Source organism: Carassius gibelio, chromosome B10 (assembly GCF_023724105.1).
Source record: "Carassius gibelio isolate Cgi1373 ecotype wild population from Czech Republic chromosome B10, carGib1.2-hapl.c, whole genome shotgun sequence".
NCBI classification, from domain to species: Eukaryota; Metazoa; Chordata; class Actinopteri; order Cypriniformes; family Cyprinidae; genus Carassius; species Carassius gibelio.
In genome coordinates this window covers 9,769,256-9,784,133 of record NC_068405.1, presented here as the reverse complement: position 1 = coordinate 9,784,133, position 14,878 = coordinate 9,769,256, and the positions used below count along the sequence as shown (strand labels likewise).

At 38.2% G+C, this 14,878-nt stretch overlaps 1 protein-coding gene across 1 annotated transcript in view; it reads left to right on the top strand.

The window, feature by feature from the left end:
* The first annotated feature begins 8,664 nt into the window (after nucleotides 1–8,664).
* gnaz (guanine nucleotide binding protein (G protein), alpha z polypeptide) overlaps nucleotides 8,665–14,878 on the top strand; it is a 37,549-nt gene continuing 31,335 nt past the window's right edge. Inside the window, exon 1 of the mRNA XM_052567076.1 lies at nucleotides 8,665–9,000. The gene's annotated coding sequence lies outside the window, so the exon portion shown is untranslated. The remainder of the gene's footprint in view (nucleotides 9,001–14,878) is intronic.

The window sequence follows — 14,878 nt, the reverse complement described above, 5'->3', positions numbered from 1 at the left end:
ATAGTAGTGTTTCAATAACTATACAAATTTTTTTTTTTTACCCAAGTGTCTATTTACACTAAGTGCAAATAACCCGCCTTGTCTGCAGAGGCTATTTACACTAACTCCGCTCACCAACGCGTGATTTGGTTTAATCAACATGACAGAAGACAGTTAACAGTCTTCAGGTTCAGTAGCACAGGTGGTTAAACGTGTGTTGTACTCATTTTGATGTGATCGAATCTGCCTTTTTGGAAAACTTTTTTCCCTCTTTTCAAATTTTAAATCACATCGGAAAAGCATTTCTTTTCATAAAAATGAAGGAAATAATCAAAAAGTTGAAAATAAAGTAGGGTTAGGGTAGGTGTAGGGAGGACATTATTGTCCCAATAAGGTGGCATCCATTTAATAATTTGAATTAAAATTTACACTCAGTGAGTTATTATTGCATGTTTTATAATGTACTACAATAGACCTACTGATGTCCAGATTACTGCCACTATCTGCAGAAAGTAGGCTAGCATAAATAGCAGAAAACCCTGCTATTTTAACAGTGTAAATAGAATCTATAACTATTATCACTTAGTGTAAATATCCTCTATCACTCTTTACACAGTGGAAATAGCTGCTGGCCATTTTTAAACCTCTGGTCTCAGATGTTTTTATTTGGGAAACATTTTTACAGCCCCTTGAATGTTTGACTGAGTGCATGAGTGTGATAGTTTAATATTCTTTATTTAAGCTGCTTAGGACATCTTTTGTGACATTTATTATGTATAAAGAACATGTGCACTTCCTCTTGTGCATTTTCAGTATCATTTATAACCATTAGATGGCGTGCCAGTGAAATAAATACTCAAGCTTCACAAACCATCCGGCCAGTGAATGATTAAGAAGTGTGGGTGAATACAATGTTCACATTTTCCTAGATATATACAACCTATCCAGTGCATCATGATTTCCAGATGGTTGTGATGTTTTCACCCTGCAGTAACTAGAGTCATTTAAACTAGAAAGAAATGTGGGAACATTAAACAAAAGAAATATTACTTTTGTGTTATTTTACTGTAAAACATATAAAAAAGAGTATTTTTTAACAATAAAAATTATTTTAAATTTTATCTTCTTAAATTTTTAGATAAATCCTCTAACCGAAAGATGATTTTTTACAGGGAGCTTTAAAGTTTCTCTTATGTCGCCAACAAGCGCATTTAGGGTAGTGAGTAGTGACAGATTATTTTTTCCCCCCATATCATGATGTAAAAGATTATAAAACATTCATTGTTTTATGTGTTATAAACAATGTTAAGGAATAGTTCACTCAAAATTTTAATAAGCCGAGAATGTACTCCATCTCAGGCCATCCAAGATATAGAAGAGTTTGTTTCTTCATCAGAACAGATTTGGAGAAATTTTGCATTGCATCACTTGCTCTTCAGTGGATCCTCTGCAGTGAATGGGTGCCGTCAGAATGAGAGTCCAAACAGCTGATAAAAACATCACAATAATCTAGTGATTCACACCACTCCAGTCCATCAGTTAATGTCTTGTGGAGTAAAAAAGCTGTGATAGTTAGAAACAAAATTATATTTTTATCAGCTGTTTGGACTCTCATTCTGACGGCACCCATTCACTGCTGAGGATCCACTGGTGAGCAAGTGATGCAATGCAAAATTTCTCCAAATTTGTTCTGATGAAGAAACCATCTTATCTACATATTGGATGACCTGAGGAAACATGCACAGATTAATCGTTCGCAACAAGATTTATAATATGCATTGACAAAGTAGGATGAATATTAATTTCATGCCAGCTTTAAAAAAAAAAAAAAAGAATAAAAAAATTATTTCTTTATTACCCGCTGACAAAATGAGAACTAATGAACCTCATCTGAATCAACAGGCATCGCTGGACATCCATACCCATTAGTACACTTGCACCGCTCACTGTTAATCAGTTTTGAGTCTTAAATGGAAAAAACCCATAGTGTTTACGGTATCGCTATTAGTTGCTGAAATTGCAGAAAGAGATGGAAGAGATAGAAGCTCATCTAGGTGGTTGACTATCAGATGCTGTACTTCCTGTGCAGTGCTGGGGCGCACCTATGCTCATGCATTCTTACTGATTCAAAGAACCTGATTACAGTTCTCATGCACCTGCAAAACCAAGAGGCACTTATGTAAAAAATTATAATAATAATTGTGTAAATGTGTGTGTGTGTGTGTGTGTGTGTATATATATATATATATATATATATATATATATATATATATATATATATATATATATATATATATATATATATATATATATTCACATATGCAAAAAAATAAAAAAAATCTTTAAAAAAGTTTGTTACTTCTGCTAAACCACCTGTGTGAAATTGAGGGGAAATGATACACTAAAAATCACCTTGGGAACAGTTATGGGTTCAGAAAAGTGAAGTCAGTGCTGAGAATATATGTTTTTATTTATATAATATTCCGGTCAGTTCAGCTCTGTGACAAGAGAAATTTGGCCCATAAATATGGCTCAGTAAAACCTCGCTGAACTGTTGATATAAAACAGATCCCTTTTAAGTACACAACAAACCCAATACTGTGCTTCACTCACGAGATAAGATGTCTGGCTTTGCTAACTTCACGTCCTGTGAGTATAAAGTTACTGTCCATGTCAAATGGGTACCCTGGTTACCCGTCAGGGTGTGAGATATCACTGCGCAGGAAGTGGAAAGTCTGCACTCCCTGGGTGAGCAAAGCTACTCAACACCAGACCCACAAAGGGATTGAGACCGGTGCAAAACACAAACAGAGAACCTGGCTGCTCCAGCAGATCAATATTAAAGCGTGTTCTGGGTTCAGGAACAGTTGAACTAAATCAACTCACAATTTTGATTACCCTAAAAATAATTCTGATCGATCCTTGTTTTCTATGGAAAACACAAAAGCAAAAAAAAACAACAACAACATTATAATGTTTTAAAGGACTGAAAGCAGATTTTTTTTTTTGCAAATTTAGAGCCCCCTACAGTTAAATGAGTGGAATTCACTGTCATAATTAGTAATTTTAGGTGGTCTTTAAACATTACAGTATCCCTAAAATAGTCTGTATAATAATGAGAAATCCAATGGCAAATGAGCCATATGCTGTAGTTGTTATGCATCATAAGTCCTTTAGGATGAGGGTGTCTGGGCTGGGTGGATGAGCTGCTGTCAGGAGCTCCTGCGCCAGGGCTCCAGGGTTCTGTGGGATCCGGGTGAGCTGACACCGAATCCACCGTTGATATAAGAGCCTGATCAAAGCCGCCCTGTTTCGCCTGACCGATTTTCACAGGATTACGGATTAGGGAGACAGGAAGCAGCGAGAGAGGCGCGGAGACAGACAGAAAGAGAGAGGGGGGAAGATGGAGAATGAGAGAGACAGACAAACAGAGGGCACAGAGACAGCTATAATTATGTGGAATCACATACAGAATGCAGAAATGCTTAGTACAAGAACGGTGAAACGTGGAAAACCCCATGACTGAAACTGTACGAGCAGAAATATTACATTATTTTCATTTCAAAACTATTCATCTTATATGAGGTTTGCACATTTGTGCCAAACTTGGTAGCAAAATGTCCAGATAAAACCCTGATGTCTGTTTTAATTTTTAATTTTGTATTGTTATTATCATATTATTCTAGCAGCAAGCATTAAATGTGCATCAACAGAATTAAGTAACAGGGTGCAAATTTAGCCTAAATGAATGTATTGCTCAGTGGTTGCTACCAACCGTATCTAAAAAAGTGCCTCTAATGTCATATTTGTGTAATATTTTTCTATGTCATTCTTTGCTCGCTGTGATCCGATAAGACACACATAAGCCCGAGGTCATGTCTTGCATCTGTGACATCTATTTCCCCTGAAACCCTTGCAGTGCGACCCTGTATCCGTCAAGCACACAGCGCAACCACAGGTTCACTAGGCTAGTGTGGCTGAAAAGCAATGAAAACTTGTAACTACTAAACATGGTGCAAGCAACTGAACACATGGGTCTTGAATAGCTCTAATTAAATAAACAGCTGAACCAATCGCAATTGAACCTTTAGCAATATCCGTGCAAAGACTGCTGTTGTGAACTGCATCCCAGCGTGCATGAGCAGATTAGGCATGCATTTGCTATTTATATGTGATTGAAGAAAACGAAATATGAAAATGCGGCCCGCGTGAATTTTTATGCGTTGTGAGATCAGATGAAATGCTGTATTCAAAACACTTAAATTATACATAAACTCATGTTACCTGCTATTTCATGGAGATGCAATGACTGTTGCGTGACATGATAGTTTGCAAAGCATTTTTCAAGTGCCAAACTTTTCCTTTGCCTGCATGGACAGACTGCGCATACATCACTCCTCCCACAGGAGAGCTGTTTATAGAAATGTAACATCACATCTCACCCAGAACGCAAGAAAGCAAATCCAACAACACAGGGACGTGCACAGACATTTTGTCGTGCAGTTCTCATATTTATTTAAATTTTTTATAAACAAAACGTTAAATATATTAGAGGTATGCGATGTTGACAAAGAATATATTTCATTATTTTCTAGGATTTTATCGCTAATTATAATTAGATAATTAGATGGTTATTTTGGTTGATTGACTGATTTTTTTATATTCTTCTTCTGTGTGGTGATCGGTTCACAGAAGTGATAGAAATTAGTTCAAATAGAAACAAGTTTAAATAGATTTTTATTATTTATAAAGCTATTTTCTTTTCTTTTAAAAATGTGCATAATCTTTTCAGTCAAATTCTTAAATCGGATCAGTCAATTAGAAGTCATTTGGGCTGTTACCAAGCAAATGAAATCAGTATTGATAAAATTAATCTTTGCAATGCAGAGAAAACACAGAAGCTGCATTAGAGGTGGCATTTAGGCAGTTTACACTGGCAAAAATAAATCCGCTTTTTTGCCCACATCTGACACAGGTTAGAATTTTATGCACATGTGTAAACACAAAAATCCACACAAGATCCAATTTTTTCGCATCCGATCTGAGCCGTTTCCAAATGTGGTTTTATATCAGATACTCTGGACATCCGGCCTACATCTAAACACACATATCTGATTCCCTGCAGAACTCCCGAATGCGAGGGCGACACATTTGCCTGGAAAAGATAGCATGTTAATGCCGGTGTGCTGTATGCGCTCGCATTTTACTGAGATGGAAACGTAAAAAAATTGCTGCCAAATAATAGCCAAATGGCCACTCGACGTGAATTATATAAATAATTTTAATAGCACAGCCATTCCAAACCCGAGGATCAACCATGTGTGATCACTCACAATCATTTTGGGCGGGAACTATGTAAACAACAGATAGCCTATCGTTGTGTCTATTGAATGTAAACAGACAGGCCAAAAAATCGGATATGGTCAAAAGATCGGATCTGTACTAGACATGCAGTAAATGCAGCCCTAGCACAGTTTAATGCAGGACATGAATGTATTTAACCTGCAGTTACAAATGCATTAATACTGTTTTGATATTTTAAACATACAATATTGAATACTGATATTTGTAATTATATTATAAATATATATATTTTTAAGATGATTTAAATGTAAAATTATAACTGCCAGTAGGTGGCAGCAAGCCACTGTTAATAAGTGAGTCATTGCAATTGAACCGAATCATTTAAATGCTTAAGTCATTCAGCAACAAAATAGCATCATGTTGCTCAGAGACGCAAATTGGAATTAGTCAATATTGTGTCTAAAACATAATTGTCTAAATAAATGAAAAAAACTTTTTATTTTACTGCTTTATAAAATCAATATCACATTTGTAATCATGCTGCTTTTTGGTGGAGAAAAGCACACACTGATACTTGGGCACTTTCCCATCACAGACAGGCAGAGAGCCGCAGAAGTGAAGCCCTCCCTCCCTATCCAGTTATATATACTGATTAGGGAGGTGGGATCATTATGGTTGCACAGATGCAATTTTAATCCCACATAAGTTTATCATGAGATGTTCATGTGCATTCAAAATTCCCCACCATTTCCCACCCAAATCTTGTTGACCACATATACTAAATGTTTCAGTAACTTCTTTTCTTGTCACACCTGATAGACTTTCGATATCCATTATCTGCACCTATATGTTTCAAGCATAAAATTAACTGTATTTTTAATCAATACTTCTTTTAACATTTTTTTTTTTTGGCAATGGGATTGCACTTTGCATGAAGAATACATGCAAAGCCTTAGAATTAGGCCTAAATTAGGTAATCGGGGGAGGAAGAAAGGTAGGAGGCAGGAGAACTGCAAAAAAAAAAGAAAAAGAAAAAGAAAAAGGTTTATGTACCGTATGTTTATTTTTACAAATTTTTATGCAAATTGGTCTCAATGATATTTCATATTTCATTTCCTGTTTCCTTGTTGTGAATTATCCATTGAAATCTCATTGCTGTTCTCTGGCGATAGAATGATATGTTTGACAGCTTAATGGTATTTTTTTTCATGTTGTGTAACATAACAGGGCAGCGGCACAATCTGATAAGATAAGGTGTGAGAGTTGTTCATCAATCATCCACTGATGCCCACATGACACAGACCACAGGTCAGTCACTGCCACAGAGACCTACAAAAGAGACTTAACAAAGAGACCACCATGTAGGTAGAGAACATTTGAGTATAGTTACATGTACACACAATTGACCTATTAGTAAGCCCCTCCCCTCGAACGCAGATGAGCCAATGACAGTCGAGTATCAGTTGCATGGGGAGCAGAACTCTGACATCTGTAGGTTTCAGTGCCATAGAGAAACATTGGAAGATCCGAAGCTCGCATCGTTTTTATAGGGTTTATGCTTAATAAATCGATGTGCCTGTGGTACTTGTAACAGTGATTCCAGGTGTCCTGATGGGATAGGCACTTAAGTTTATGTTATTCTATTTATTAAACACAAACAAAACAGAAAAAAAGGCCTGAAGCATTCACCCCCAATCCCAATGAAGACAAAAACATTAATGTCATCTTATCATCAAGGTATCTCTGGCTAAAAGTAGCTAACGTTAAAGTTAGTGAATAAACGAAGGTCTAAATTTCACTGTCTCCTCATATTAAACTGGTTAAATGTAAATTTATTTAATCATACCCTACGATACATGATCAGTGTTGATCCAGGATGTGGATCTGTGATTGTGACGAACGTAACATACTTGCATTGTGATCTGTAAACCTTCGCTTCCAAATTAATACCCACACTCTTTATTTTTTGTATCTTTTATATAACCCTCCACTTGAATGGTGGTCCTCCTGTGTCCAAAATTTATCAAAAAGATATAGGGACAAGCTTTTCACACTGAGAGCTGTCATTGTAAGACAGTTAGCAACTCCGTTTGTTTGTCAGAGCTGGCAACAGTAACTAAGGTGGGCGGGGCTTACCGATCATCTGTCACTTGTCAGATTGTTCTGTATAATGTCAGAAAAATGACTTTTAAGGGTACAACAGCCTGTCACTGGGACAGTACACTTAAAGGGACAAACTTATACATTTTCTACCCTCAAAAGTTGCATGGTAGCACCTAAAAACAAGAAGAAACACAGTACTTCAGTGAACCTTTTAGAAGTACAAAGATGACCCATTAAGAGTACTTCCCCAGTGACAAGCTGTTGTACTCCTAGAGGTACAATTTTGGCACTTTTTTCCGAGAGTGTGTGAGCTTGGTAAGATGTTCTGTGAAAGACCAAACAGGTCTTTGTCAGAGTCTAAGGCTGATGATACCCTGGGCAACATTTTGGGCAGTATTGCCATCAATGTGTCAAAGCAACACTGCTCAAAAAGTTGCCTTGTGTATCATAAGCCTAAGATTTATGTTGAAGGCAGATAATTAATTGCCACTTATTGGGTCACACTAAGCCTACTGATTTCTCCTTATGGCAAGTGAAATCTTTAGACTACTGAAATATCCCTAAAACTTACAATGCGTAAATGTACTTGAAAAGACAAGAATGGGTTGCACCTTTGTGTTCCCTCCCCCTTCCTGAATGTCTAGTGCAACAAAACATGTAGATGTTAGTATTTGTGAAGTGTTGTTTGCGATGCAAGGCACAGACGCACTGGATGTGGTCCTCAGTTGCCTGGGGTGAGGCAGAATCTTGTTGCCTCAACCGGGGGGTGGGAGGGGAACATGCTCCAATCACCCACTAGCCCCTGCTGGACATTTTATTTGTCAGCACATCTATCTGTACAAGCAGGGGACCAATGGCTGCAGAGGAAGTGGTCCTTCTGTCACAGAAACGGTTGGCACAGAAGCAACATATCCAACCCCCTCCTGGTCCCTTGCCGTCATCTCCTCCCTCCCCTTCAACTTCCTCTATCTCTCGTTCTGTATTGTCTTCCTGCAAGCTCTTTCAGCCATCAATGAAATCGCAATCAACCCTGTTGTGGACTGACTCTTGCAGCTGGCTGAGCGAATCAGCAGGGCTGCAGAACATCTGCCATATCTTGGAATCACAAAGCTAACCCTCCTTATTCTCTTTTCATACCCATCATCTTATGCAATATACGCCTTGTATTTTCTCTCAGCACCCCATTCTGCATTCTCCTTTTCCTCAGGATTTAAGCTTGCTTACTAGCTGTTTTCCCCTCTCTTCTCCTCTATCCCCGCTGACTCCTCCCTCCGTTGCTCTCATACTCCCTCACTCACTCACGAACACAAGCACACATACATGCACGCACACACACACACACACACACACCCTCCTCCCCCATCGCTGCAGTGTCTCTTAACTGCCTTGGAGCTAACAAGAGAGGAAATAGCACACTGACAATTATAAGAGGAGGAGAGAGCACAATACAACGAAAGAGTGCCAGCGAATGAGAGTAAGTGTGAGATGAGATTCTGGCTGATCTGAGGATGTTGGTGATTCAGGACTAAAGGGACGGATCGCGTGCTCCCTCTGCCTCCCAAGCGAATGTTTGTCTGCAGTGTTGCTGGTGAATGGACGGCAAGCAGTGAAACGGTGAGGAAGCCTTTTCCTTTTTTTTTTTTGTCTTCTTTCCACACACCCTTATTCCTGTTGTTACACCAAGGGTAGCTTCTCCGGTAGCGTCCTTGGGTTTGTTTTTGGCTTGGGAAGGTGAACATGAGCGTGTTTAGCACCTCGGGTAGCAGAATGGTATTTTCCTCCACCTCGGTGAGGGGATGCTCAAGGAGGATGCTAAAGCAGCTCTCCTGAGCCCTGATTTGGCTAACGAGTACATGATTGAGGACTAAACATCTTTTATGCCTTGCCCATTTATCATATCTAGTGATGCGGCTTGTGCAATGTTAAGCAGTCACATATTATTCAGTCTCAAATAGGGAAGTACACTAGGTGTAGTGTGTTCATGCCACGCTCTGCTGGCTGGTGAATATAGAAGGAGCTGAATAAGGCACACACCCCATGGAGAGACAGGGACAGGGCTGCTGTTTCTGCTGGCAAGCCGCTTGTCAATATTCTCCTTTCGGCCACACTCCTGCTGATCTTTGACTCCCACTGCTCCACGTTAACCAACGACTCATTCGTTCCCCATCGATCGCGTCAATGTGTGTGCAGCAGCAGAGTTTGAGGTCCTCCTGAAGGCAGCCCCCCTTTCTTTTTCTTTCCCAGTTAGTGTCATTTGAAGCATTTTTGCCTTAACTAAAATTCCAAGGATTGTTATTAGGGCAACTTAGGGCGGCATAGCCTGGTGACAGGGTTGTGTGTGCATGTGTGCGAAAGGAACCTGCACAGGGAGGGGTTTAGGTGGCTGGAGTGGGGGGTATAATGGTGGAGAGATAGTAGGGGAAGAGGGGCGGAGGTTGATGCAGTACACAGAACGAAAGAAGAGACAAAGATCAAATATATCCTGCATGAACCCGCCACAAGCAAAGGAATGGATGCACAGGAAGGCCCACTGACCCATTACAAATTAAATCTCATTAAAGTCTCAGTTGTTTCTTCTAGACGGCAAAGAGATTACAGGGAAAACAAATTGCCTCTCTTGAGTAAAGAGAGTTTGCTCCTCTAGAGTAAAAGACTTGAATAATGCTTGCGCTTATACCATATCGAGTTTCCCGGCAGCATTTCGGACTGTGCTCCGATTTGCATAAATGCTAAATTCAGAAGTATCAATGAGAACTCAGTAATTTCTCATCACATTCCTCTAATACAAATTAATTTGAGACAGTGTCCACATTGATATTATTGCTTTTACACTTTACCTTAACAAGACTCACATTTGACATTTTAAAACAGGGAAATGTTACGCCCAGTCCATTCAAGAACCATTTTGGGTTCCCCAAAGAACCTTTAAGTGAACAGTTCCTAAAATAATGTTTTCTTAGTATTAGAATGTTTTATTCAAAGAACATTTGTCCACTCTAAAGAACCTTTGTGCAATGGTCAAAGTTGATACTTCAATAAAACATAGCTGAGAACTCCCGAGCTGTTACAGAGCGGTGTAATTTTCCTCTGGGAAGGCTGGCGAGCAGTTATGCTAGCTAAGTTCACTTCATTACAGCACAGTGGCACCGGTGTCGCTCAATAGAGTGCTAATACAGTAAAGATGCTTTGGTACTCACAAAGACAGGAAAACACAGACTATGCAAAGATGAGCAGATACTGCTAGCGCTCCACCCCCCTACAGCCCACAAACTGACCAAACTGCAGGATGATTGTGCAACATCAGCTAAGTATCAGTTAATATTTGTGCATCCTGTGTTGTCAGCTGATCTGATGACCGTTATGGGAGGCTTACTCTCATTTTGATACTGCTGCTCATTTGCTTATAACAACGCAAGGATAATCATGGACGTCAAAACACAGGCATCAGTGTCAGTGAAATTCAAACACTATAAACGTCAACAACAAAATGTTCACAATGGAAGCTTAGACTCGAATGATGATGGTTAAAAATAAACTTCATAGCTTAACGCGCTAGGCTTTGTTTTCTAGGTAGCTCATCATCAGCTGTGAACTGAAATCGTGCCACAAACAAAACCTCACTGAACGTCAGATTGTTATGCATTTGGGTCATGTTGTAAAAGTACCGGAGCTTGCTGCTATGATAGCAAAGCATGCATGCATACAGAAATTATCTTAATTTATATTTTACAAAAGAAAGTCATTACATTTATTATTTAGTATGTTTCTGTCATTGAAGATACGTTGAATTCAGACTCAGAGTGTTTCGTTTGTGAGGTTGTCCTACATAAGTAATAGAGACTAAAAATCCTGTCCATGTTAGAACGGGATGCAGGAAAATAATGAGGAGAAAGATATTTTAGTCAAAGTTCAACAACGATAGGAACATTCTTGAGAGGGAAATGCCAAAATATACACATGCTACTTTCGGAGTGAATGCTTGAATGATCATAACTGGGGTTTGGCAAAACACCTCGCCGGTGGTGACCTTACATGCACTGATAGGCAGCTGTTCATTAATGCTCAGGACAATTCCCACATCTGCCATTGAGGATACAGTTTCTAAAGGATACTACTTATTAAAACAGTAATTCATTTTATTTATCATCCCTGGTGTATTGTTTGTGGCTCCTGACTGTTTTGCAGTCAGATGTGCGACATTTTTCAAGGTTTGTGGTTTAGTCAGATCTTTAATGGTGTTAAAAAGAAATGGTGGTATTTTTACAGCTCAAATGTGTGGCGTGTTACAAGGATGCTACTTAAACATATACTAACGGCTCAAAAAGGACTGAACAACTTTAAACTTTACTTTCAGAATTATGACTTATTTGTAACAAACCATTGTTCTGGTAGCTATTTTAAATCCACTTACAATGGAAAGGGACTGAATCATTTAAACCCATTTTTAGAATTAACTGATTCATAAACAATCTCAAGTCAACAGTGTCATTCGTGATTCAGACATCAGTGCTGCTTCAAAGCTGTAAAGGGTTCAGAAAACAGATCAAACTGAGCACCTTCATTTAACTTTCATGGCACTTTTGCCTTTTTGAGGTTCCAGTCCCCATTTACTGTAATTTTAGGAACTAGTACATTATTTCAAATGTTTCCTTTTGTGCTCCATGGAATTAACTCAGACAGGGTCAGATTGATCATTGTAATCTCAAATTTGACAAATAGTAATCTCTCGTTTCAGCTTTAAGTGATATCATACTGAAAAAATGCAGCATGCATATTGTGCAAGACTTGTCTTCTGACAAAGATTGGCTGGAATTGGAATATTCGGTGAAGTCAACTGAAAGGGCTTTTCTCAGTGAGAGCATGGAAAATCTGACCCTCCGACAAGTTTGGGGTCAGGAGGTGACCATACCCTTGTTTTATGGAAACACATGTGAGAGAGACCCTTTGTTGAATTATAACAAGTCATTAGCTATATCCAAGAGCTATATCATTTGTAAGAAGCACGGTGGAATTCTATATGATTTAGGTCTCATCCGAGTCTGTTAAGGTTTAAAGATGTGTTCGATTTAAAGTAAGACAAACTCAAATGGTCTGGGAGAAAAGCTGCAACTGAATGTTGCCCGTAGTGTTGCCATTAGTGGAACAGACTGGTTACTATGTACTAAACAAACAGGCCATTTTTAAGAAATCCGAATATTGAGAAATCTCATTTCCTTTCTGAACAAGCCTTAGATTCTTGATCATAGATAATAAACAATGTATAAATTTAGACTTTACTGACCTGTGAAAAAAAAAAACAAGCAGTTTATGTATACTACATTTTTACATTTTTCAATGTAAATGTCAGTTGTGTTTGTGCAAAATGATATGGAAAGAACCTATGTGAGGATATATGCGCATATATCCAAGCTATATGCAGTTTACATGCACATATATACTGCATATATACAACATATATGCAAATATATGATAATATATTTGCTGCATATATGTGTATATATTCCACACAATGTCGTCAGTCAGAGCAAGAAGGACCAGTCAGGTAAGAGAATCTAAAGTTTTCCTTGTGTTAAGTCAAAATCTTTAATTTCTCTTTGAGTTTCTGATTTGGGGTGCTTTTGTTTTGCATTCTAGTATTGTGTAATCGGTTTATTGTGCCGTTCATAGATGATTTTGAGTGGTTGGGAGGTGTGAAAGCAGATGACTCTCTGTAAAATATTGACTTTAGTATATATATATATATATATATATATATATACTAGGGCTGAAACAATTAGTCAACATAATCTACAACATTGACGATAAAACAAATTGTCGGCAAATCTTTTTGAGTAGTGGTTTGATCTTGTATCTACCTAATGTGAGAGCCTGCAATAATGCAGTTTGACCAGTGTGGCGCTGTAGCGCAAGACTGTATTACAGCTTTCCTGATTCAGTTCAAAAGAAGAAGACAGCGCTTCAGTTAACCTGAAAGCAGGGGGGCAGGGTTTCATATTTTATTGAAGCATCCCTGGGCGCCGCCATTGATCAGCGGACCCCCACTTGCTGTTAGCATTCCATTGACTCCCATTCATTTTTGCGTCACTTTGACAGCGAATAACTTTACATCTGAGGCGTTTAAAGACTCCATTTGTCCATTCATTATTTCTAAAGAAACACGAAAATGTCTAAAAGGCCCCATTACCTTGTATCTTACGTCGTGGCCCCATAGAAGCAGTTTTTGTAAAAATAGGATAACGATTGCATCATAACCTGCAATATATGTACATTTTATATATGTCACATATATTTAAAACCTATATCAAAACCTATATTAAAACATATGTTTATATAGGTTCTTTCCAGCAGGGTTACTTAAATGCCACAAGTCAAAATAATTAAGAAAACTGCCATTTTCACTGACACCACCTTCCCATAAATGCAAGTTTGTGTCTGTATCACCTTTACATGTCTGCTTATTGCACCTTATGCGTGTTCATTTACAAAGCTAAGTGATTTGGCATAAAAGCACTGTTGTCATGACATCAGCAGAATGAAACAGATCCGACTGTAAATTCTGTAGTCAAGATCACATTTCCTCTGATGGGTCGACTCAGCACTGGCTTTTGTGTACAGTCGTTGTTATCAGCAATTTGTTTCACAGCAGTTTTGTATTTAACAGAATGGTTTCACAATACTGTGTTGAGGTGTACAGAAGGAAGTAAATTCGAGAACTGAAATGAAATAACTATTTCGGCTATGGAAACAATAGTCTATTGGACTTCGTAGATAAGAATATTAACGTTAAAAATAACATTTACTCAAAAATACATAATTAAAATCCAATGTTGTATCTGTTAATAAAGAAATGGCTTACTTTTAGTCTCCTCTACATATTAAATCGGGATAGTTGAAAGTGTTTAAACATCAACAGAATTTACCAGAAAAATGGACACTCATTTGCAAATGATAGGCACATCATGTTTTGAAACAGGTGTAAAGGTGAATGAGTTGGATGAGCCATTTATGTCATTCATTGGTCAAGCATGGCTGCATGCGACGTCTGGCTCTATCACTCGGAAATAGAGCTTGGCAGGAAGAGGAGACACATACTCTTATCTAGGTCAGCAGGTACAGGAGAGGGACTCAGAGGCGTTTGCATCTTTTTGTGCACACATGTCACCAGGGGAAGTGGTTTTAGGAGCTTTAACAATACCTGGAATAAAATAAAATAAAAATCCCATAATACCGTAATGCATCATCATGACATATTCTGAAATCTAGCATATCGACTGGCTAATTCGCTATTTAATTACATGAAGTTCTACACATGCGGTCAATTAATCACATTTTCTGCTTTGGTGAACCTCAACCAATAATGGCATGAAGCAGATTTTAATGTATCAGTCAGAGTTTGATCAACTGAGAGGTATTTTCATACAGATTATACTGTTAGGGATTATGCCATTTGTAGGAATGAATTGAGAAACTCTGATGTAAAGTATCGGCATCA